This window comes from Aulonocara stuartgranti (genome assembly GCF_965226115.1).
Source record: "Aulonocara stuartgranti genome assembly, chromosome: 5".
Taxonomy (NCBI): Eukaryota; Metazoa; Chordata; class Actinopteri; order Cichliformes; family Cichlidae; genus Aulonocara; species Aulonocara stuartgranti.
Window position 1 is genome coordinate 38,247,375 of NC_138943.1, and position 24,280 is coordinate 38,271,654.

Genomic DNA, 24,280 nt, shown 5'->3' on the forward strand with positions numbered 1-24,280 from the left:
TTATGCTTCAAATGTTATGTTATACATATTTCACCAGACACAGTTTTCTGTAGAAACAGGAAGCTGACCCTGTGACACTGAAATTTACCGCTAGAGACCAGTACAGAAATACATATCCGCAGAAGTTGACTTGCATTATATTATTCTTAGAAATTGACTTGCAACACACATACTTTGTGACACACACACACACACACACACACACACACACACACACACACACACACACACACACACACACACAGCTTACACACAGACAGCATCAGGACCTGCGTAACAGGAAATGTGATTATATTTGCATATTGACGATGTAACCTATAAATAAAGAGCTGTGCCTCGCACTGTGTGTGATTGCTCTGAGTAATTCACCCGTGCAGCACGTTAATTATCTCGAGTGTCTCAGTGTTGATTATTCACCTGACTGTTTGTTAACTGTAAATCTCTAACAAAAACCTATACTTTGTTTCGGGCGAGTTCCCCATTCAAATGCATGTAATCGCAAGAAACGTACTGTCTTGACGAAATAAAGCGTTTTTGTACAACTTCATATAAATAGCTGTAACTTTTGATAGAAGACTCAGACATACATATTTATGGCTTTATCTTATAGAAGTCAATATCCCCGTGCTGGGCAAACAGGTTTTGCAGCTGTTTGAGCTAAGATATTCAAGTTATTCACATAATGACAACCTATACTTTGTTTCGGGCGAGTTCCCCATTCAAATGCATGTAACAGTGAGAAACGCACTGTCTTGACGAAAGAAAGCGTTTTTGTACAACTTCATATAAATAGCTGTAACTTTTGATAGAAGACTCAGACACAAGTGTTTATGGTTTTATCTTATAGAATTCAATATCCCCATGCTGGGCAAACAGGTTTTGCAGCTGTTTGAGCTAAGACTTTCAAGTTAGTCACATAATGAAAACCTATACTTTGTTTCGGGCGAGTTCCCCATTCAAATGCATGGAAATCGTAAGAAACGCACTGTCTTGGCGAAAGAAAGCGTTTTTGTAAAACTTCATATAAATAGCTGTAACTTTTGATAGAAGACTCAGACACACGTGTTTATGGCGATATCTTATAGATAAACTTTCTTTTTATTTTTTAACAGCCCTCTGTATCTTTAGCACCATTGTTACATCCATACAATATTGATTGAAAATAAGGTTAGCACGTTGTTAAAGCAGTTTGTTAAAGCAGGCCATACAAAAGGCATCATACGTTTCATACTTCAATATTCCCGTGCTGGGCAAACAGGTTTTGCAGCTGTTTGAGCTAAGATTTTCAAGTTATTCATATAATGAAAACCTATACTTTGTGTCGGGCTAGAACTCCATTCAAATGCATGTAACAGTCAGAAACGCACTGTCTTGACGAAATAAAGCATTTTTGTACAACTTCATATAAATAGCTGTAACTTTTGATAGACGACTCAGACACACAAATTTATGGCTTCATCTTATAGAATTCAATATCCCCGTGCTGGGCAAACAGGTTTTGCAGCTGTTTGAGCTAAGATTCTCAAGTTATTCACATAATGAAAACCTATACTTTCTTTCGGGCGAGTTCCCCATTCAAATGCATGTAATAATCAGAAGAGCACGGTCTCGGCGAAATAAATTGTTTTTGTACAACTTCATATAAATACTTGTAACTTTTTATATAAGACTCAGATATACGTATTCATGGCTTTATCTTTTAGAATTCAATATCCCCGTGCTGGGCAAGCAGGTTTTGCAGCTGTTTGAGCTAAGATTCTCAAGTTATTCACATAATGAAAACCTATACTTTCTTTCGTGCGAGTTCCCCATTCAAATGCATGTAATCGTCAGAAACGCACTGTCTTGACGAAATAAAGCGTTTTTGTACAACTTCATATAAATAGCTGTAACTTTTGATAGAAGACTCAGATATACGTATTCATGGCTTTATCTTATAGAATTCAATTTCCCCGTGCTGGGCAAACAGGTTTTACAGATGTGTGAGCTAAGATTTTCAAGTTATTCACAAAATGAAAACTACTTTGTGTCGGGCGAGAACTCCATTCAAATGCATGTAATAGCGAGAAACGCACTAACGTGGTGAAATAAAGCGTTTTTCATGGTCTTCATAAAGCCCACAACGAAGGATGATCAGTGACAGCTGGGTGGCAAATTAGATGCAGGTGTGTCAGCCACTGGGTGGAGGAGGAGAGAGAGAGAGAGAGAAGCACACACATACACACACACACAGGCAGGTCGCCCCGGGAAGGACCGTCCGACCATGACAGTACCCCCCCTCTAACGGGAGCCTCCGGGCGACCCACGAAACTTGTCAGGGTGCCGACGGCGGAACTCTCTCACCATACCGTGATCGAGAATTGCAGACCGCGGCACCCAGGAACGCTCTTCCGGACCGTACCCCGACCAATCCACCAAAAACTGGAAGCCCCTACCGCGGCGCCTGGCGTCCAATATGCGAGTAATGGAATACGCCGGAGCGCCAGCGATATCCCGGGCGGGTGGTGGGGGCCCGGGAGGCGGGCACAACGGGCTGGTCCGGACCGGCCTGATCTGAGAAACATGAAACACGTTGTGTACCTTCATGTTGCACGGGAGGGCCAGTCGGACAGTCACTGGATTCAGGATGGCTTACACAGAAAAGGGTCCAAGGAACCGGGGAGCCAGCTTCTTGGACTCAGTCCGCAGAGTGATGTTCCTAGAGGAAAGCCATACCTGCTGGCCCACCCGATAGGCCGGTGTAGGGACGCGGCGGCGGTCAGCCAGTCTCTTGTTTTGAGCGCTCGTACGCAGTAGGGCCGCTCGAGTTGCCCGCCAGATCCGTCGACAGCGCCTCATGTGATGTTGCACGGAAGGCACGGCCACCTCTCCCTCCGTGATGGAGAGGAGTGGGGGTTGATACCCCAGGGATGCTTCGAAGGGAGAGACACCCGTAGCGGCCGACGTGCTAGAGTTATGGGCGTATTCGGCCCATGCCAACTGCTCACTCCATGACGACTGGTTGGAGGAAACGACGCAGCGCAGCATGGCCTCCAGCTCCTGGTTCGCTCGCTCAGTCTGCCCATTAGTCTGCGGGTGAAAACCAGAAGACAGGCTGACCTGGACCCCCAGCTCGGTACAAAACATCTTCCATACCCGAGAGCTGAACTGGGGCCCATGGTCAGAAACAATGTCCAGAGGAATGCCGTGAAGGCGGAAAACATGCTGGGTCATGAGCTGGGCAGTCTCTAGAGCGGTGGGAAGTTTGGCAAGGGCAACAAAATGAGGAGCCTTAGAAAAACGGTCAACGGTGGTGAGTATAACAGTTTTACCAGAGGACGGAGGGCGTCCAGTGATGAAGTCCAGAGCGACGTGCGACCACGGCTGGCTGGGGACAGGCAGTGGTCTGAGGAGTCCCGATGGAGGGGAGTTGGACGTCTTATTTCGGGCGCACACAGGACATGCGGCCACATACTCCCGGACGTCCTGAGAGAGAGAGGGCTACCAAAACAGTCTTTGTAAAAAGGTGACAGTTCGGTTCCTGCCTGGATGGCAGGAAAACCGTGCGGTGTGTGCCCAGTGGATGACCTTACCCCTGACCGCTGAGGGAACGTACAATCTACCTGCTGGACCAGTGCCGGGGTCGGGTTCTTCTCGCTGAGCATCTCGGACCACCCTTTCTATCTCCCAGGTGAGGGTCCCCACAATGCATGAGGCTGGCAGAATGGGCCTCTCCTTCTCCTCAGGGTCCGTGTCTGGCGCGAACTGGCGTGACAAGGCGTCTGGTTTCGTATTCCGGGACCCGGGCCTGTAGGTAATGGTTAGGTCAAACCGTGCAAAAAACAATGCCCACCTGGCCTGTCGGGCGTTCAGGCGCTTAGCCGCTTGGAGGTAGGCGAGGTTCTTGTGGTCCGTCCACACGATAACAGGATGTTCGCTCCCCTCCAACCAGTGCCGCCACTCCTCCAGCGCCAACTTGACGGCAAGAAGCTCCCGGTCGCCCACGTCATAATTCCTTTCAGCCTGAGTGAGCCGACGGGAGAAAAAGGCACAGGGGTGTAATTTACCTGCCTTGCGCTGAGAGAGAACCGCCCCAACTCCCGAATCAGAAGCATCCACTTCCACCACGAACGGCAGGGCGAGGTCAGCCTGGGCCAGGATGGGGGCCGAGGCAAACAGGCTCTTGAGACGGTCGAATGCTTGCTGAGCTGCTGGAGACCACAGGTACGGCTGTTTGGGCGACGTGAGTTGAGTAAGAGACAATGCCACCTTACTGAAGTCCCGGATAAAACGTCTGTAGAAGTTGCCGAATCCCAGAAAACTTTGCAACTTCTTCCGGGTGCCGGGCACAGGCCACTCCAACACAGCTTTGACCTTAGCCGGGTCCGCTCGCAACCGGCCCTGTTCAATGATGAAACCCAGAAAAGAGACAGTTGAGGCATGAAACTCACAGTTTTCCGCTTTACAAAACAGCCGATTCTCCAGCAGGCGGTGCAACACCAGTCTCACATGCTTAACATACTCAGCTCTGGACCTGGAGAAAATCAGAATGTCATCAAGGTAAACGAACACGAAGTGGTTCAAAAAATCCCGTAGGACGTCATTTACCAGGGCTTGGAAAATGGCAGGGGCATTAGTGAGTCCGAACGGCATTACCAGGTACTCGAAGTGGCCCAGATGGGTGTTGAAGGCCGTCTTCCACTCGTCCCCCTCGCGGATGCGGACCAGGTGATAAGCATTGCGGAGATCAAGTTTGGTGAAATGGGTGGCTCCTTGAAGGAGTTCAAAAGCTGAGGCGAGCAGAGGTAGAGGATATTTGTTTTTGATAGTGATCTTGTTCAGTCCCCGATAGTCAATGCAGGGGCGTAGGGACGCATCTTTCTTTTCAACAAAAAAGAAGCCTGCACCCAAGGGAGAGGTGGAGGGACGGATGATGCCTGCTGCCAGGGATTCTGTAATGTAGCGCTCCATAGACTCGCAATCAGGTTTCGAGATACTGTAGAGTCGGCTAGTGGGCAAGGGGGCGCCTGGGAGCAAATCAATCCCGCAGTTGTACGGACGATGGGGGGGCAGCGATTGGGCCCCGTCTTTGCTAAAGACTCGACCTAGATCATGATATTCGGCTGGCACAGTTGACAAGTCGAGACGAGTTGGCGGCCCCGCAGGATCATCTGACATGCAACCCGGCACAGCAGAGCGTAAACACTGCTCATGGCAATGGGTGCTCCACCCTACGATACATCCCTTGGCCCAATCAATCTGTGGATTGTGTCGCTGGAGCCAGGGGAATCCCAAAACTAAGGGTGTGTCAGGTGCCTTGAAGAGAAACAGGAACATCTGTTCAGTGTGATTGCCGGAGAGAGTGAGTGTGATTTCTTGAGTGCGGTGAGTGACAGCGGCTAAAGGCCTGCCATTAAGCGCTGACACCTGGAGTGTTTCAGGGAGAGGAACAACAGGCAAACCCATCTTGTGGGCCAAAGCCTCATCCAAAAAACTTTGTTCAGCTCCTGAGTCTATTAGTGCATCACAAGAATGGGTGCGGGAAAGAAACCGTAATTTAGCGGGGCAGCTGAGGTGGAGGAATGTATTCACCGGCGCACCCGTCAGTATCCCCACCTTTACTGACGGGCTGAGTCTTTTAGCCGTGAGGGACAGGAGTCCGCGAAATGCCCCTTCTTCCCGCACACAAAACACTCACCCACCAGTTGTCTTCTGCTCCGGGTGAATTTAGTCCGTCCCAGCTGCATGGGTTGCTCCTCGTCAGCAGGTGAGTCCGTTCCCTCCTCTCTCCACTCGAGAGAGGGGAGTCCAGTCGGAACTCCTACGCCCCCTACTGACCCTCGCCCATCTCCAGTCCGCCTGCCAAACTCCCGCATATGGTCGTCTAGACTGATACACATGTTAACCAGGGCACTTAACGATTTAGGAAGCTCTTTAGTGGCCAACTCACGTTTGACATTCTCGTTTAAGCTGTTTAGGAATGCTCCTCGGAGCGCCTTTTCCTCCCAACCCATCTCCTCGGCCAGGATCCAAAAGTCCACGGAGAAGTCTGCCACGCTCCGCCAGCCCTGCTTTAAAGTAAACATGCGATGAGCAGCACTGTCAGGGTTAGAGCCTTTGTCAAACACACACCGAAATTTGCTCAAAAAATCACTATATGAGATGGAGGGTTGGGCGCTCAGGACTGCTTGAGCCCAGAGTAGTGCTCGTCCGGTCATGAGCTCCACCATGAGGGTGATCTTGGCAATATCAGAGGCATAAGCTCGAGTCAGCTGCCTAAAAATCAGAGAGCATTCAGTCAAAAATCCCCGGCTTTTGTCCAACTCTCCACTGAATTTTTCAGGTATAGGTAACATGTGTTCTCGCTGAGGCGGAGGCGGAGATGGACGAAGGGGACAGGCCGCTGCTACATTTAGAAGCTCCACTGGTGGTTGTGGTGGTGTAGTGGGCTCTGGTGGTTGAACGGGTGCTGTAGGTGTAGCAAGCATCATACCTTTCAGTTCAGATACCACCTGTAGTAGCGCGGACTGCTCCTCGGCCACATGCTGCAGCATCTTTTCATGCCGCTCCAACTGTTCAGCTTGAAGCGCGAGCTCGCGCTGGACTGGGGTTGAGTCCGCTGAGTCCATTGCTGGCTGGATTGCTCTGTCACGGGTAATGGGGAAATACAGACTCAGTCGCGGAGCTCTGGATGCGAAGCAAACAGTGTGTTTATTTACAGTGCTCAAAAACAGTCTCAAAACACAAAGCGAAGTGCAAAAAATTCAACGGCGATCATCTCCAAATTCCCAGTGGTGTGCAGGTGAGTCTCCCAAGTGATTATCCAAGTGTGTTACTCCTCCGAGAGCTTAATCCAGCAGGCTCCTTCTCTCCAACCTTCTGCTCCGTATCACTTCCTCCTACAAACAAGTGACGACAACAACAGGTGAGAAGGGTAGCCGGCTAAAGCTATTTTACAAGTAACAAACACTCTTTACTACCAAGCTTCCAGTACAATCCAGCGTCGACTGCCATCCGGACACACAGTTAAATACCTCAGCCCACAACGAAGGATGAGCAGTGACAGTTGGGTGGCAAATTAGGTGCAGGTGTGTCAGCCACTGGGTGGAGGAGAGAGAGAGAGAAGCACACACATACACACACACACAGGAGGGTCGCCCCGGGAAGGACCGTCCGACCATGACATATAGAAGTCAATATCCCCGTGCTGGGCAAACAGGTTTTGCAGCTGTTTGAGTTAAGATATGCAAGTTATTCACATAATGAAAACCTATACTTTGTTTCGGGCGAGTTCCCCATTCAAATGCATGGAAATCGCAAGAAACGTGCTGTCGTGACGAAATAAAGCGTTTTTGTACAACTTCATATAAATAGCTGTAACTTTTGATAGAAGACTCAGACATAAATATTCATGGCTTTATCTTATAGAAGTCAATATCCCCGTGCTGGGCAAACAGGTTTTGCAGCTGTTTGAGTTAAGATATTCAAGTTATTCACATAATGAAAACCTATACTTTGTTTCGGGCGACTTCCCCATTGAAATGCATGTAATCGCAAGAAACGTACTGTCTTGACGAACTAAAGGGTTTTTGTACAACTTCATATAAATAGCTGTAACTTTTGATAGAAGACTCAGAAATACATATTTATGGCTTTATCTTATAGAAGTCAATATCCCCGTGCTGGGCAAGCAGGTTTTGCAGCTGTTTGAGCTAAGATTCTCAAGTTATTCACATAATGAAAACCTATACTTTGTTTCGGGCGAGTTCCCCATTCAAAAGGATGTAATAGTGAGAAACGCACTGTCTTGACGAAATAAAGTGTTTTTGTACAACTTCATATAAATAGCTGTAACTTTTGATAGAAGACTCAGAAATACATATTTATGGCTTCATCTTATAGAATTCAATATCCCCGTGCTGGGCAAACAGGTTTTGCAGCTGTGTGAGCTAAGATTTTCTTTTTTTTTTTTTTTTTTTTTTTTGCCTGTCCCGTTTGGCTCTTTTGCCATCAGAATTATTGTCTAAAGGCAAAGAAAGATGCCCAACGGATTTACTTTACCAAATTGACCATCCCAGCCTTGCCGTAATGGTCCATTTGATTCACCTTTTAGTGTTTATTTTATTTTCACTTACTGAATACGGGACAGACTTGACTGGGGGAAAGAAGGGGAGAAGGAAAGAGGGAAAGAGAAACAGCTGAGAAGAGGGACGGGGGAGAAGGGCAAAAGACAAAAACCAACAGAACGGGCAGAAAAAAAAATGCATATATCAATCACCTGGGTCACCTGCTGAGAAAGAAAAAAGAAAACAAGCAGAAGAGAACAAGAGTAATAGAATAAACAACATCACAATGATATATGGGAATATGACAGTAAATACTAAATATTAAACATTATTGTGCAGCACATAAGATCAACAGAACACAGTGTGCTTTGAGGTAGGAGCCAAAAAGGGTGTAGTTTGTGGGTGTGATCACCCGTGTGTACACCTGTGAGCATGGACGCGCTTGTTTTTTGTTTTTTAAAAGGTTCCTTCATGTAATAATCTGCTAGAGGGTGTGAGGGGGCCACAGCCCCGTCCTCCAGGGCATGAAGCAGGTATGGAGGAGATCAAAACTCCAGACATCCAGAGGCCCCCAGAACACAAGAGACCAAGGAAGACCAACAGAGGGGCAGCCGCGCCACTGTCCCAGAAAGAGCTGAGGAGAGTCCCAGATGAGGGCTCACTCAGCAGCCGCGGAGCAGAAGCCAGGGGGAGTTGCAGTGACGCACCCGTGAGCTCCGCCGGCAGCCAGCCGCGCCTGAGTGACCGAGCCCAAGGCCGAGAGGCCGGGGGCACCCCACCTCCGAAGTGGCCCGAGCGAGCCCCAGGCTCCAGGCCCCGATAAGCGGCCGCCAAGGAGTGAGCCGGCATGTACCTGGACGCCCATCCCCAGACACAAAGAACCACCAACGCACCGATGTCTGAGGGGGTCCGCCACTGGCAGGGGAAGTGGTGGTAGGGGGAGATAGGCCTCCAAACCTTGGAGGGCCTGAGATGTCCCCAGAGAGGTGGCGCCTGACACCCAACCTGACATATAGACACAGACATACAGGCACACACAGATACAAACATCCATTCCCACCCTCATGCTCTCATATGCACTTACTCCACACTCAACCAACGTGGAGACAGACATAAAGAGACGCTGTACACACGATCACACTCCCCAAGCGTACTCTACAAACCGGGTCTAGGTACCCTTGCCCCTGGAGGGGGGAACTGCACCCAGACCCAGGTGGTGTTACCCTTTTCCCTGCGGTGGGGGGAGGCAGACCGCCCCGACTCCGCAGCAGCAGGAAGGCCCCACACTCCAGACCGCAGTCGGACGGCCAACACCTCCTCCTAGCCCCCCCGCTCCAGCAGGTCACAGAGAATGGGGGTGAGAGAAGACTCCAAACCTCCCTCCACCCGCTCATTGTAGTGTTGATGCATGTGTGTTCTAAGGTGCATTTAAAACCCAGGAGGGCTTGGAGCTACCTGCCAGAGAGCAGCAGGTAAGCGCATGGTCCCTCCTGCTAGCCCTCAATGTCTACGTGTATTTAAAATTGAGAGGTGGGCAACAACGCCAGGGGTGGGGTGTACACCCTGATGGTACTTTGGATTCCGTGTATCGTGCCCACCCCCAAGATCCTATATGTATGTGTAATGAGAGTGTGAGTAATGTGAATGTCTAAGTTGTGGGATAAAATTGAGGCAGAGGCAGCCAGAAGGGGACAGAGGGGGGGGGGGGGGGGTAGCTTCCTCTGCACCCTGGTGACATACCCCTACTCCAAGGTCCTGCATGTGTGGGTGGTTGTGGTGGAGCGGGAAGAGGGAGGCAGCTGGAGATGGGGAGGGAAGGAAGGGAGGGGCAAGTGACCCCTCCCTGGGGCCAGCTCCCCACCTCCACCTCTCCTGTATCTCCCCCTCCTGCAGAGGGAGCTCCTGAGGAGAGGAAAGCTCCTGCAAGATGTGACAATCTCCCCCATCAGTTGAAGAGCCCCCCAGGTGGCTCGATGCACCGGCGGCACCCTGCTCCAGGGCTGGGCCCCCATGCACCCACCCGCCCACAACCCCGGCAACACACCAACCAGGACCCAAGCCCCCGAGGCCCGGTCTGGGTCCCAGCCCAGAGACGGAGCGCCCCCAGAACCTCACGCCCATCCCGGACCCACCCAGGGGCAGCCAGGCTACCAGGTCAGTAACCCACGTCCATCAGCACAGACCCTCCCCTAGCCCCGCTGCACGCAGCCGCGAGGAAACAGTCACCTGAGAGCCAACAGAGCCCCTAACCGGACATGACCGCTACCCCGGGTTGAGCCCCCCAAGGAAGATGCCTCCGGGGAACCCCCCGACGCCCTAAGCCTGTCCCTACCCCCACACCAATCACAACAGTGAAGGCGGGACCAAACTATGACCCCCCACCCCCACTAGGTGATGGAGCTGATCAAAGGAGCCCAGAGCAATTGATCTGATGTGGTGGCAGAGGCTGTATCAAGACTAATGTAATCTAATAGATAATTTCTATATTGGTTAGAATTAAGATTATTTTTATTTTTCCAGTTCATGAGGACTGTTTTCTTGGCTATGCATAGGGCAGTGAAAACCATATGGGCGATATTCTTTTCTGAAGTGACATTATCTAAGCTGCCCAACAAACACACTAACTAAGATTTTCAAGTTATTCACATAATGAAAACGTATACTTTCTTTCGGGCGAGTTCCCCATTCAAATGCATGTAATCGCAAGAAGCGAAGTCTTGGCGAAATAAATTGTTTTTGTACAACTTCATATAAATAGTTGTATCTGAGTATCTGAGTCTTTTGATGGCTTTATCTTATAGAATTCAATATCCCTGTGCTGGGCAAACAGGTTTTGCAGCTGTTTGAGCTAAGATTTTCAAGTTATTCACAAAATGAAAACTACTTTGTGTCGGGCGAGAACTCCATTCAAATGCATGTAATAGCGAGAAACGCACTAATGTGGTGAAATAAAGCGTTTTTCATGGTCTTCATAAAGACAGCTGTAACTTTTGATAGAAGACTCAGAAATACACATTTATGGCTTTGCCTGATAGAATTCAATATCCCCGTGTTGAGCAAACAGGTTTTGCAGCTGTGTGAGCTAAGATTTTCAAGTTATTCACAAAATGAATACCTATACTTTGTGTCGGGCGAGAACGCCATTCAAATGCATGTAACAGTCAGAAACGCACTGTCTTGACGAAAGAAAGCGTTTTTGTACAACTTCATATAAATATTTGTAACTTTTGATAGACGACTCAGACTATGGAACGCCAGGACACCCATAATGAATTAATTAAATACACCATTAAATAATTAATTAAATGTGTCAATAATTTATTAAAATTGGAATTAATTAATTAAATAAATAGTTATGATACATGTAATTAATTAATTATTGACACATTTAATTAATTATTTATGTATTTCACATTTTAATTAATTATTGACACATTTAATTAATTAATTTTTGACACATTTAATTAGTTATTTATGTATTTCACATTTAATTAATTATTGACACATTTAATTAATTATTTAATGATATATTTATTTATTTCATTTTTGCAGTCCTGGCGCCTGGCTCTCGTCATGAAATAATTTTATCTGTCAGCCTCACCCATCAAACTCAGGGGGCGGGGTTAACGCTGCCCATGCAGCTTCTCTAACATTTGATTGGTTGCCGTGCAAAGTAAGTCAAAACAGGTCGATCCTAGATAATCGATTGCTTGTGTAGACTTGGGGCAGCTACACTTTTAACAGTGTTTTAGCCGCGAATGTCGCGACGTATGTCTGGTCAGGTTGTCAACATAGAACATGTTTGCAAAAGTGCTCAGATGTTTTCAGAGATTTCACTAGCTCTGCTAACAATTAGCATGCAGAGTGCACCGAGGGGGTTACGTTAACCGGTTTGTTTACATATTCCACTCTCCGTGTTCCACATGTTGCATTCGCAGATTCTCATTTTCACCGAACGATCGTCTCTTTCCGCCTTGTCTTGTGTCTCTGTGCTTCTGTAACATAAAGAACGAGCTGACATTTTTCTCACGAAACCAGCGATCAGCTCAACAGACCCTCAGTTTACCTGCATGCATCCTCCTCCTCATCTGTCAGCTGTTTAACACCTGCTGCTAATTCAAGAAACACGCCTACGTTACCTGGTGATAGTCACAGTTTAACTGGGCAGCCGGTGCTCGATATAAAGCAATGTCAGCGCATTTTTCTGCACAAGATAAGTAAATATAGTGTTTTCCCCGAGCGCAGAGCTGCTGGAGCTTGTTTCCTTACAGAGCACTTTATAGGCGAACAGCTTCATCAGCGGCTGATGTCCAATCACCGGCACACAGCTTTGAAACCTCACCTGAGTTTTAGCTCTCAGTGGTTAAACGCTGGACTTCATTCACTCAGGTTCTGTCTGTCGGCTCACGCTTACTTCGCTGTTTTATTTACAACTGAGCAAATCGGTTTGGCTGAGGTTAAAGTTACGTTTCATAACTGCATAGTTTCACAGACGTTTAATGGTTCACTGGCACATGTGTTAGACTGAACTATCATCTAAATATCATCTGTTTTTTAATAGTTATTCAACTGTATTCTAAGCACCAGCTGTCTGTTAGAATGTGATTTTTTTTCTCTCTCTCTGTTGGCAGAGGTATAAAAATGCGCAGGAAAATCTGACGTGCACGGCAAACTTCACCGACGATATTTAGGGAGGAATAAACACACATCAAACATAAATGAACCATTTGCCTGTCTCCATAATTGAGAGCATTTTCTCTTCTTATGTCAACACTCTCTCTCTCTTTTTCTTTTTTTTTTTTTTTTTTTGCTTTTTCGGTCATGTTATGTTTACCTGTCAAAGGCTTGTTACAAACTATGAAACACATCGTGCAGACTTCTGGATGTTAGAAGAAAACTAATACTGCTCATGAAGGAGACTAAAGGCAGGAAGGTGTCCTTTAAAACTAAACATGTTAATAGGACCTCCCTATTTATATCATAGTTTATGATATAGCACGTGTATTTCAGTAATAGCCTGCTGAGGCCACTATACGTGCTGGCCTCATATCAAATGTGAAGGCAGACTGAGTCTATGTTTGACGTTTGTTTATATCTAATCTTCCTTTTCAAACATTTAAACAGCAGCGAGTCTGCAGCTGAGGGAATACAAACTCAAATTGTCGGAACAGGTTTGCTCGTTTCTTGGATTCATTTGGTGATTTATTAAATGTATAACTGTTATTCTAATCTGCTGCTGAGTCTCTTACACTTTTCTTTATGCTGTATATTTTCACGTCTTTGGAATAGTTGGAAGTTAGATAGTCAGCTGGGAAACTTTGTGTTAACTCATGGAGCTGAGGATATCGTGGATATCGTGGATATGCTGACCTCGCTGCGTGGTGTACAGAGCGAGGTCAGGATGATTAATATTCACAATAAAAATATTAGCCGAACATCATGAAGTCTGTATGTGTTTCATAGTGTCGAACAACCTTTGTACAGTTAAAGCCAGCAGTTACTACATGACGGAAACGCCAACGTTATCTCTTTTATGTGTTTATACACAGGTCACGCTGATTACTGAACAAAAACCCAAAGATCAGATGTTAAACAGATTTATTTGCTCTCTCTCCTCCTTAAACATGTTTTTAATGTTAGTTATAATTCAGAATTGGCAACTGAAACACGTAGGACACATAAGAACATCAGGAAATAAAACACCGATAAATATAACCTCAGTAAAAGAAGTCAGCGGGGGTTACTACAGCTGTGTACCGGGGCCCGCGCTTTGTCGGTGGGATTGCTTGCGAGGCGAGCAGGTCTATCCCACGCTTTGCCGTGAGACTGGGCAGACATCTCTGAAATCATCGAAACACTTTTGCAAAGAGGCTGTATCTTGACAAACCGACCAGACACATGAAGATTAAACCACTACATTCTCGGCTAAAAAAATATTAAAACGGTATTTGGTAACACACAAACAGGGTTTTTCAAAGCTCAGTTCTGTTAGCTTCCACATGCCGGTTGTTGTGTGCTAGAAACAATGGCTACCAGGCCAAAGCAATGGTTTTGACTCGATCAGCGTTAACCCCGCCCCCTGAGTTTGATGGGTGAGGCTGACAGATAAAATTATTTCATAAAGAGAGCCAGGCGCCAGGACTGCCAAAATGAAATAAATAAATATATCATTAAATAATTAATTAAATGTGTCAATAATTAATTAAATGTGTCAATAATTAATTAAAATGTGAAATACATAAATAATTAATTAAATGTGTCAATAATTAATTAATTAAATGTGTCAATAATTAATTAAAATGTGAAATACATAAATAATTAATTAAATGTGTCAATAATTAATTAATTACATGTGTCATAACTATTTATTTAATTAACTAATTCCAATTTTAATTAATTATTGCCACATTTAATTAATTATTTAATGGTGTATTTAATTAATTCATTATGGCAGTCCTGGCGTTCCATATAAGACACACGTTCATGGCTTTATCTTATAGAATTCAATATCCCCGTGCTGGGCAAACAGGTTTTGCAGCTGTGTGAGCTAAGATATTCAAGTTATTCACATAATGAAAACCTATACTTTGTTTCGGGCGAGTTCCCAATTCAAATGCATGGAAATCGCAAGAAACGCACTGTCTTGACGAAATAAAGCGTTTTTGTACAACTTCATATAAATAGCTGTAACTTTTGATAGAAGACTCAGACATACATATTTATGGCTTTATCTTATAGAAGTCAATATCCCCGTGCTGGGTAAACAGGTTTTGCAGCTGTGTGACCTAAGATATTCAAGTTATTCACATAATGAAAACCTATACTTTGTTTCGGGCGAGTTCCCCATTCAAATGGATGTAATAGTGAGAAACGCACTGTCTTGGCGAAAGAAAGCGTTTTTGTACAACTTCATATAAATAACTGTAACTTTTGATAGAAGACTCAGACACACATGTTTATGGCTTTATGTTATAGAAATTATTATCCCCGTGCTGGCCAAACAGGTTTTGCAGCTGTTTGAGGTAAGATTTTCAAGTTATTCACATAATGAAAACCTATACTTTCTTTCGGGCGAGTTCCCCATTGAAATGCATGTAATACTGACAAACGCACTGTCTTGACGAAATAAAGCGTTTTTGTACAACTTCATATATCCATTCACAGGGAGCAATGGCCCTGGTGTAATGTTGATGGCATCAGCCAGTAGCAAAGGCCTTTGTATATTGTGGATGGGATCAGCCACCAAAACAGGCCCTGATGAAATGTAAATATCCTCAGCCAGTAGCACAGGTCCTGTTATAATGTGGATGGCCTCATCTAACAACACTGGCAATGGTGAAATATGGATGGTATTGGTCAGCACCACACACCCTGGTGTAATGTGAATGGTCTTAGCCAAAACCACTGGCTCTGGTGAAATGTGCATGATATCGGTGAGCACCACAGGCCCTTGTGTAGTGTGAATGGTATCAACGAGCAGCAGAGGCTCTGGTGGCGTGAAGATGGCCTCACAGGAAGCACTGTCCCTGGTGTGATGTGGATGGTAGAAGCCAACAACATTTGCCCTGGGGAAATGTGGATGGTATTGGCCAGCACCAAAGTCCCTGGAGTAATGTGGATGGCCACAGCCAACAATACAGGCCCTGTTGTGTTGAAGATGGCCTCACAGGAAGCACTGTCCCTTGTGTAAAATGTATGGCCTCAGCCAACAACAGTGGTCCTGGTGAAATGTGGATGGTATTGGCCAGCACCACAGGCCCTGGTGTAATGTGAATAGCCTTAGCCAACACCACTGGCCCTGGTGAATTGTGCATGATATTGGTCAGCACCACAGGCCCAGGTGTATTGTGGATGGCATCAGCAAGTAGCACAGGCCCTGGTGTGGTGAAGATGGCCTCACAGGAAGCACTGTCCCTTGTGTAAAATGTATGGCCTCAGCCAACAACAGTGGTCCTGGTGAAATGTGGATGGTATTGGCCAGCACCATAGGCCCTGGTGTAATGTGAATATTTCTTCACCCAGTAGCACAGGCCCTTGTGTATTGCGGATCGCATCAGCCAGCAACACAAACCCTGGTGAAATGTGGATGGTATCAACGAGTAGCACAGGCAGTGGTGTGCTGAAGATGGCTTCACAGGGAGCACTGGGCCTGGTGTAATGTGGATGGCATCAGCCAGTAGCACAGGCCTTTGTATATTGTGGATGGGATCAGCCACCAACACAGGACCTGGTGAAATGTAGTTGGCCTCATCCATGACCACAGGCCCTTGTGTAATGTAAATGTCCTCAGCCAGTAGCACAGGCCCTGTTGTAATGTGGATGGCCTCATCTAACAATACTGTCCCTGGTGAAATATAGATGGTATTGGACAGCACCACACACCCTGGTCTAATGTAAATGGCCATAGCCAACACCACTTGATCTGGTGAAATGTGCATAAAATGGTTCAGCACCACAGGCCCAGGTGTAATGTGAATGTCCTCAACCAACACCACTGGCCCTGGTGTAATGTGAATGGCATCAGCCAAAAGCACAGGCCCTGGTAAAATGTGGATGGTATCAGCCAGCAGCACAGGCCCTGGTGTGGTGAATATGGCCTCGCAGGGAGCATTGGCCCTGGTGCAATGTGTACGGCCTCAGCCAGCAACACAGACAGTGGTGTGGTGAAGATGGCTTCACAGGGAGCACTGGCCCTTGTGTAATGTGGATGGCCTCATCCAGCACCACAGGCCCTGTTGTGGTGATGATGGCCTCACAGGAAGCACTGGTAGTGGTGTAATGTGGATGGCATCAGCCAGTATCACAGTTCCCTGTGTTTTGTGGATGTCATCAGGCAGAAACGCAAGCCCTGGTGAAATGTGGATGGTTTCGGACAACACCACAGGCACTGGTGTAATGTGGATGACCACTGACAGTATCACAGGCAGTGGTGTGGTGAAGATGGCCTCACAAGAAGCACTGTCCCTGGTGTAATGTGGATAGGAGAAGCCAACAACAGTGAACCTGGTGAAATATGGATGGTATTGGTCAGTACCACACACCCTGGTGTAATGTGGATGGCATCAACGAGCAGCAGAGGCCCTGGTCGGGTGAAGATGGCCTCACAGGAAACACTGTCCGTGGTGTAAAGTGTATGGCCTCAGCCAACAACAGTGGCCCTGGTGAAATGTGGATGGTATTGGCCAGAACCACAGACCCTGGTGTGGTGATGATGGAATCACAGGAAGCACTGTCCCTGGTGTAATGTGGATGGCCTCGGCCAAAAACACTGGCCCTGGTGAAATGTGGATGGTATTGGTCAGCAACACGCACTCTGGTGTAATGTGAATAGCCTTAGCCAACACCACTGGCCCTGGTGTAATGTGGATGGCATCAACAAGTAACATGGGCCTGGTGAAATGTAGTTGGCCTCAGCCAGTAGCACAGGCCCTGGTGTAAAGTGGATGGCATGACTCAGCAACGCAGGCCCTGGTAAAATATGGATGGCCTCTGCCAGCAACACAGGCAGTGGTGTGGTGAAGACGGCCTCACAGAGAGCACTGCCCTTGGTGTAATGTGGATGGTATCAGCCAGTAGCACAGTCCTTTGTATATTGTGGATGGGATCAGCCACCAACACAGGCCCTGGTGAAATGTAGTTGGCCTCAGCCATGACCATAGGCCCTGGTGAAATGTAAATGTCCTCAGCCAGTATCACAGGCCCTGTTGTAATGTGAATGGCCATAGCCAACACCACTTGATCTGGTGAAATGTGCATGAAATGGTTCAGCACCACTGGCCCTGTTGTAATGTGAATGGCATCAGCAAAAATCACAGGCCCTGGAGTGGTGAAGATGGCTTCACAGGGAGCACTGGCCCTGGTGTAATGTGGATGGCCTCAGCCAATAACACTGGCCCTGGTGAAATTTGGATCGCATCAGCCAGCAACACAAACCCTGGTGAAAGGTGGATGGTATCAACTAGTAGCACACACCCTGGTGTAATGTGAATGGCCATAGCCAACACCACTTGTATTGTTGATGGCATCAGCCAGTAGCACTGTCCCTGGTGTAAAGTGTATTGCCTCAGCCAAAAACAGTGGCCCTGGTGAAATGTGGATGGTATTGGCCAGCACCACAGGCCCTGGTGTAATGTGGTTGGCATCAACGAGTAACACAGTTCCTGGTGTAATGTGGATGGCCTCATCCAGCACCACACGCCCTGGTGTGGTGATGATGGCCTCAGCCAAAAGCATTGTCCCTGGTCTTATGTGTATGGCCTCAGCCAACAACAGTGGCCCCGGTGACATATCGATCGTATTGGTCAGCACCACACACCCTGGTTTAATGTGAAATGCCTTAGCCAGTAGCACAGGCCGTTGTGAATTGTGGATCACATCAGCCCACAACGCAGGCCCTGGTGTGGTGAAGATGGCCTCACAGGAAGCACTGGCCCTGGTGTAATGTGGATCGCATCAGCCAGCAACACAAACCCTGGTGAAATGTGCATGGAATCAACGAGTAGCAGACAACCTGGTGTAATGTGAATGGCCATAGCCTACACCACTTGCCCTGGTGTAATGTGGATGGCATCAGCCAGCAGCACAGGCCCTTGTGTATTGTTGATGGCATCAGCCAGTAGCACTGTCCCTGGTGTAAAGTGTATGGCCTCAGCCAACAACAGTGGCCCTGGTGAAATGTGGATGGCCATAGCCAACACCACTTGATCTGGTGAAATGTGCATGATATCGTTCAGCGCCACAGGCCCAGGTTTAATGTGGATGGCATCAGCCAAAAGCACAGGCCCTTGTGTATTGTGGATGGCATCAGCAAGTAGCACAGGCCCTGCTGTAATGTGGATGGTATCAGCCAGCAACACAGGCAGTGGTGTGGTGAAGACGGCTTCACAGGGAGCACCGTCCCTGGTGTTATGTTGATGGTAGAAGCAAACAACATTTGACTTGGTGAAATGTGGATGGTATTGGCCAGCACCACAAACCCTGGTGTAATGTGAATAGCCTTAGCCAACACCACAGGCCCAGGTGTAATGTGGATGGCATCAACGAGCAGCAGAGGCCCTGGTTGGGTGAAGATGGCCTCACAGGAAGCACTGGCCCTGGTGTAATGTGGATGGCATCAGCCAGTAGCACAGGCCTTTGTATATTGTGGATGGGATTAGCCACCAACACAGGCCCTGGTGAAATGTAGTTGGCCTCAGCCATGACCACAGGCCCTGGCGAAATGTAAATGTCCTCAGCCAGTAGCACAGGCCCTGTTGTAATATGGATGGCCTCATCTAACAACACTGTCCCTGGTGAAATATGGATGGTATTGGACAGCGCCACGCACCCTGGTGTAATGTGAATGGCGTTAGCCAACACCACTTGATCTGGTGAAATGTGCATGAAATGGTTCAGCACCACAGGCCCAGGTGTAATGTGAATGTCCTCAACCAACACCACTGGCCCTGGTTTAATGTGAATGGCCTTAGCCAGTAGCACAGGCCTTTTGAATTGTGGATCACATCAGCCAGCAACGCACGCCCTGGTGTGGTGAAGATGGCCTCACAGGAAGCACTGTCCCTTGTGTAACGTGTATGGCCTCAGCCAACAACAGTGGCCCTGGTGAAATGTGGATGGTGTTGGCCAGCACCACAGGCCCTGGTGTAATGTGAATGTCATCAGCTAGTAGCACAGGCCTTTCTGTAATGTGAATAGCCTCAGCCAACACCACAGGCCCAGGTGTAAAGTTGATGGCATCAACGAGCAGCAGAGGCCCTGGTTGGGTGAAGATGGCCTCAAGGGAAGCACTGTCCCTGGTGTAATGTGTATGGCCTCAGTTAAGAACAGTGGCCCTGTTGAAATGAGGATGGTATTGGCCAGCACCACAGGCCCTGGTGTAATGTGGATGGCCTCATCCAACAGTACAGGCCCTGGTGTGGTGAAGATGGCCTCACAGGAAGCACTGTCCCTGGTGTAACGTGTATGGCCTCAGCCAACAACAGTGGCCCTGGTGAAATGTGGATGCTATTGGCCAGCACCACAGGCCCTGGTGTGGTGATGATGTAATCACAGGAAGCACCGTCCCTGGTGTAATGTGGATGGCCTCAGCCAACAACACTGGCCCTGGTGAAATGTGGATGGTATTGGTCAGCACCACAGGCCCTGGTGTAATGTGAATAGCCTTAGCCAACACCACTGGCCCTGGTGAATTGTGCATGATATTGGTCAGCACCACAGGCCCAGGTGTAATGTGGATGGCATCAGCGAGTAGCACTGGCCCTGGTGTGGTGAAGATGGCCTCACAGGAAGCACTGTCCCTGGTATAAAGTGTATGGCCTCAGCCAACAACAGTGGCCCTGGTGAAATGTCGATGGTATTGGCCAGCACCACAGGCCCTGGTGTAATGTGGATGGCATCAACGAGTAGCACAGGCCCTTGTGAAATGTAGTTGGCCTCAGCCAGTAGCACAGGCCCTGGTTTAATGTGGATGGCATGACCCAGCAACGCAGGCCCTGGTAAAACACAGCCAGTGGTGTGGTTAAGATGGCTTCACAGGGAGCACTGGCCCTGGTGTAATGTGGATGGCATCAGCCAGTAGCACAGGCCTTTGTATATTGTGTATGGGATCAGCCACCAACACAGGCCCTGGTGAAATGTAGTTGGCCTCAGCCATGACCACAGGCCCTGGTGAAATGTAAATGTCCTCAGCCAGTATCACAGGCCCTGATGTAATGTGGATGGCCTGATCTAACAACACTGTCCCTGGTGAAATATGGATGGTATTGGTCAGCACCACACACCCTGGTGTAATGTGAATGGCCATAGCCAACACCACTTGATCTGGTGAAATGTGCATGATATCGTTCAGCACCAGAGGCCCAGGTGTAATGTGAATGTCCTCAGCCAACACCACTGGCCCTGGTGTAATGTGGATGGTATTGGACAGCGCCACGCACCCTGGTGTAATGTGAATGGCGTTAGCCAACACCACTTGATCTGGTGAAATGTGCATGAAATGGTTCAGCACCACAGGCCCAGGTGTAATGTGAATGTCCTCAACCAACACCACTGGCCCTGGTTTAATGTGAATGGCCTTAGCCAGTAGCACAGGCCCTTTGAATTGTGGATCACATCAGCCAGCAACGCACGCCCTGGTGTGGTGAAGATGGCCTCACAGGAAGCACTGTCCCTTGTGTAACGTGTATGGCCTCAGCCAACAACAGTGGCCCTGGTGAAATGTGGATGGTGTTGGCCAGCACCACAGGCCCTGGTGTAATGTGAATGTCATCAGCTAGTAGCACAGGCCTTTCTGTAATGTGAATAGCCTCAGCCAACACCACAGGCCCAGGTGTAAAGTTGATGGCATCAACGAGCAGCAGAGGCCCTGGTTGGGTGAAGATGGCCTCAAGGGAAGCACTGTCCCTGGTGTAATGTGTATGGCCTCAGTTAAGAACAGTGGCCCTGTTGAAATGAGGATGGTATTGGCCAGCACCACAGGCCCTGGTGTAATGTGGATGGCCTCATCCAACAGTACAGGCCCTGGTGTGGTGAAGATGGCCTCACAGGAAGCACTGTCCCTGGTGTAACGTGTATGGCCTCAGCCAACAACAGTGGCCCTGGTGAAATGTGGATGCTATTGGCCAGCACCACAGGCCCTGGTGTGGTGATGATGTAATCACAGGAAGCACCGTCCCTGGTGTAATGTGGATGGCCTCAGCCAACAACACTGGCCCTGGTGAAATGTGGATGGTATTGGTCAGCACCACAGGCCCTGGTGTAATGTGAATAGCCTTAGCCGACACCACTGGCCCTGGTGAATTGTGCATGATATTGGTCAGCACCACAGGCCCAGGTGTAATGTGGATGGCATCAGCGAGTAGCACTGGCCCTGGTGTGGTGAAGATGGCCTCACAGGAAGCACTGTCCCTGGTATAAAGTGTATGGCCTCAGCCAACAACAGTGGCCCTGGTGAAATGTCGATGGTATTGGCCAGCACCACAGGCCCTGGTGTAATGTGGATGGCATCAACGAGTAGCACAGGCCCTTGTGAAATGTAGTTGGCCTCAGCCAGTAGCACAGGCCCTGGTTTAATGTGGATGGCATGACCCAGCAACGCAGGCCCTGGTAAAACACAGGCAGTGGTGTGGTTAAGATGGCTTCACAGGGAGCACTGGCCCTGGTGTAATGTGGATGGCATCAGCCAGTAGCACAGGCCTTTGTATATTGTGTATGGGATCAGCCACCAACACAGGCCCTGGTGAAATGTAGTTGGCCTCAGCCATGACCACAGGCCCTGGTGAAATGTAAATGTCCTCAGCCAGTATCACAGGCCCTGATGTAATGTGGATGGCCTGATCTAACAACACTGTCCCTGGTGAAATATGGATGGTATTGGTCAGCACCACACACCCTGGTGTAATGTGAATGGCCATAGCCAACACCACTTGATCTGGTGAAATGTGCATGATATCGTTCAGCACCAGAGGCCCAGGTGTAATGTGAATGTCCTCAGCCAACACCACTGGCCCTGGTGTAATGTGGATGGCATCAGCCAGTAGCACAGGCCCTTGTGTATTGTAGATGGCATCAGCCAGTAGCACAGGCCCTGGTGTAATGTGGATGGCATCAACAAGCAACAGAGGCCCTGGTCAGGTGAAGATGGCCTCACAGGAAGCACTGTCCCTGGTGTTATGTGGATGGTAGAAGCCAACAACATTTGCCTTGGTGAAATGTGGATGGTATTGGCCAGCACCAAAGTCCCTCGAGTATTGTGGATGGCCTCAGCCAACAGTATAGGCTCTGTTGTGTTGAAGATGGCCTCACAGGACGCACTGTCCCTGGTGTAAAGTGTATGGCCTCAGCCAACAACAGTGGCCCTGGTGAAATGTGGATGGTATTGGCCAGCACCACAGGCCCTGGTGTAATGTGAATGTCTTCAGCCAGTAGCACAGGCCTTTGTGTATTGTGGATCGCATCAGACAGCAACACAAACCTTGGTGAAATCTGGATGGTATTGGCCAGCACCACACACCCTGGTGTAATGAGAATAGGCTTAGCCAACACCACTGACCTTGGTGAAATGTGCATGATATCGGTCAGCACCACAGGCCCAGGTTTAATGTGGATGGCATCAACAAGCAGCAGAGGCCCTGGTTGGGTGAAGATCGCTGTGACAAAGTGGGTGAGAAGACCATTTGTCTACATTCTTAGTTAACATTCTTGTTTTGATTTAACCATATTTCACATGTAATCTGCAATAGGCAAACATCTACTATCCCGGGTTTGTTTATGTTCTGCACTTTTACAGATTATATAATATAACATCTTGGTTTAAATCAATTCATGCAAGTTTGTTAAGTTAACATGTTATTTATTTCAACTGTTAATTTGTATTGTTTGAACTTACCTTTACCTACCTGTCTTCCAGAAGCAAAAGGAGGAAATGTAGTTCTACTTCCTGCTTTATACCTTCTGGGTTCATCTGAGGTCACAGGAAGAGACCAAGAGCAGGAGGGGAAGAATTCTTATAATTTAATAAAGTTGATTTTAAAGGGTTTATAAAGAAATTGATTTAATGTTGTGATATGTATTGACTACACCAGAGTTTATGTTGCCAGTGAAGAGGAGTAGTAGAGGATGAATATAATCATGTTCATCTCACCTACCTACTGAATGGAATAGTCCAGAGGAGAAAGTGTTTGATTAAGGGGACTATTTAAGCAGACGAACTCAGGTGTTTCAGAAGAAGGGTTCAGGTCAGTGTAGCTGTGTGCAGTTTGACCTTAATTTCCGTTGATTTAAGTTCAGTTATGTTTATTTGAATTGAGTGTATTATAGAGTTGAGTTTCTTATTTGTTTCTTTGTAAATATTCTTGGGCCACAGAATGGTGAATAAATCACTTGCTACACTGGACAGCATCAGTCTCCTGCACTTCTTTGACCGCTTAAGTCGAGTCCTACCACATTTGGTGGCAGCAGCAGTGGGATTCCAGGCCAATTAAGGAGTGGAGAAGATGTCTACCCGAGCAAAGAGAGGGCATGTTCCAGAATGTGAAGCAGATGATTTACAAGATGGCAGCGACCAACAAGGGGCAATAAGTGGCCATATTTCTGGACAAGAGAATGTGGCTGAATTGTCCAAACTTTTGCAAACTCTGATGCAACAGCAGGCTGAACGCGATGCTAAACTGGAGCAAGAGCACAAGCGCCAGGATGATAGATGGAGGCAAATCCGGCATCAGTTTGCCCAGCTTCAA

At 47.8% G+C, this 24,280-nt stretch overlaps 1 long non-coding RNA gene across 1 annotated transcript; it reads left to right on the forward strand.

The window, feature by feature from the left end:
• Positions 1–23,649: 23,649 nt before the first annotated feature.
• LOC309707610 lies at positions 23,650–23,937 on the forward strand. Its single transcript, XR_014277024.1, has 2 exons — positions 23,650–23,779; positions 23,908–23,937. It is a non-coding gene; the product is annotated as an uncharacterized lncRNA (long non-coding RNA).
• The last annotated feature ends 343 nt before the right edge of the window (positions 23,938–24,280 follow it).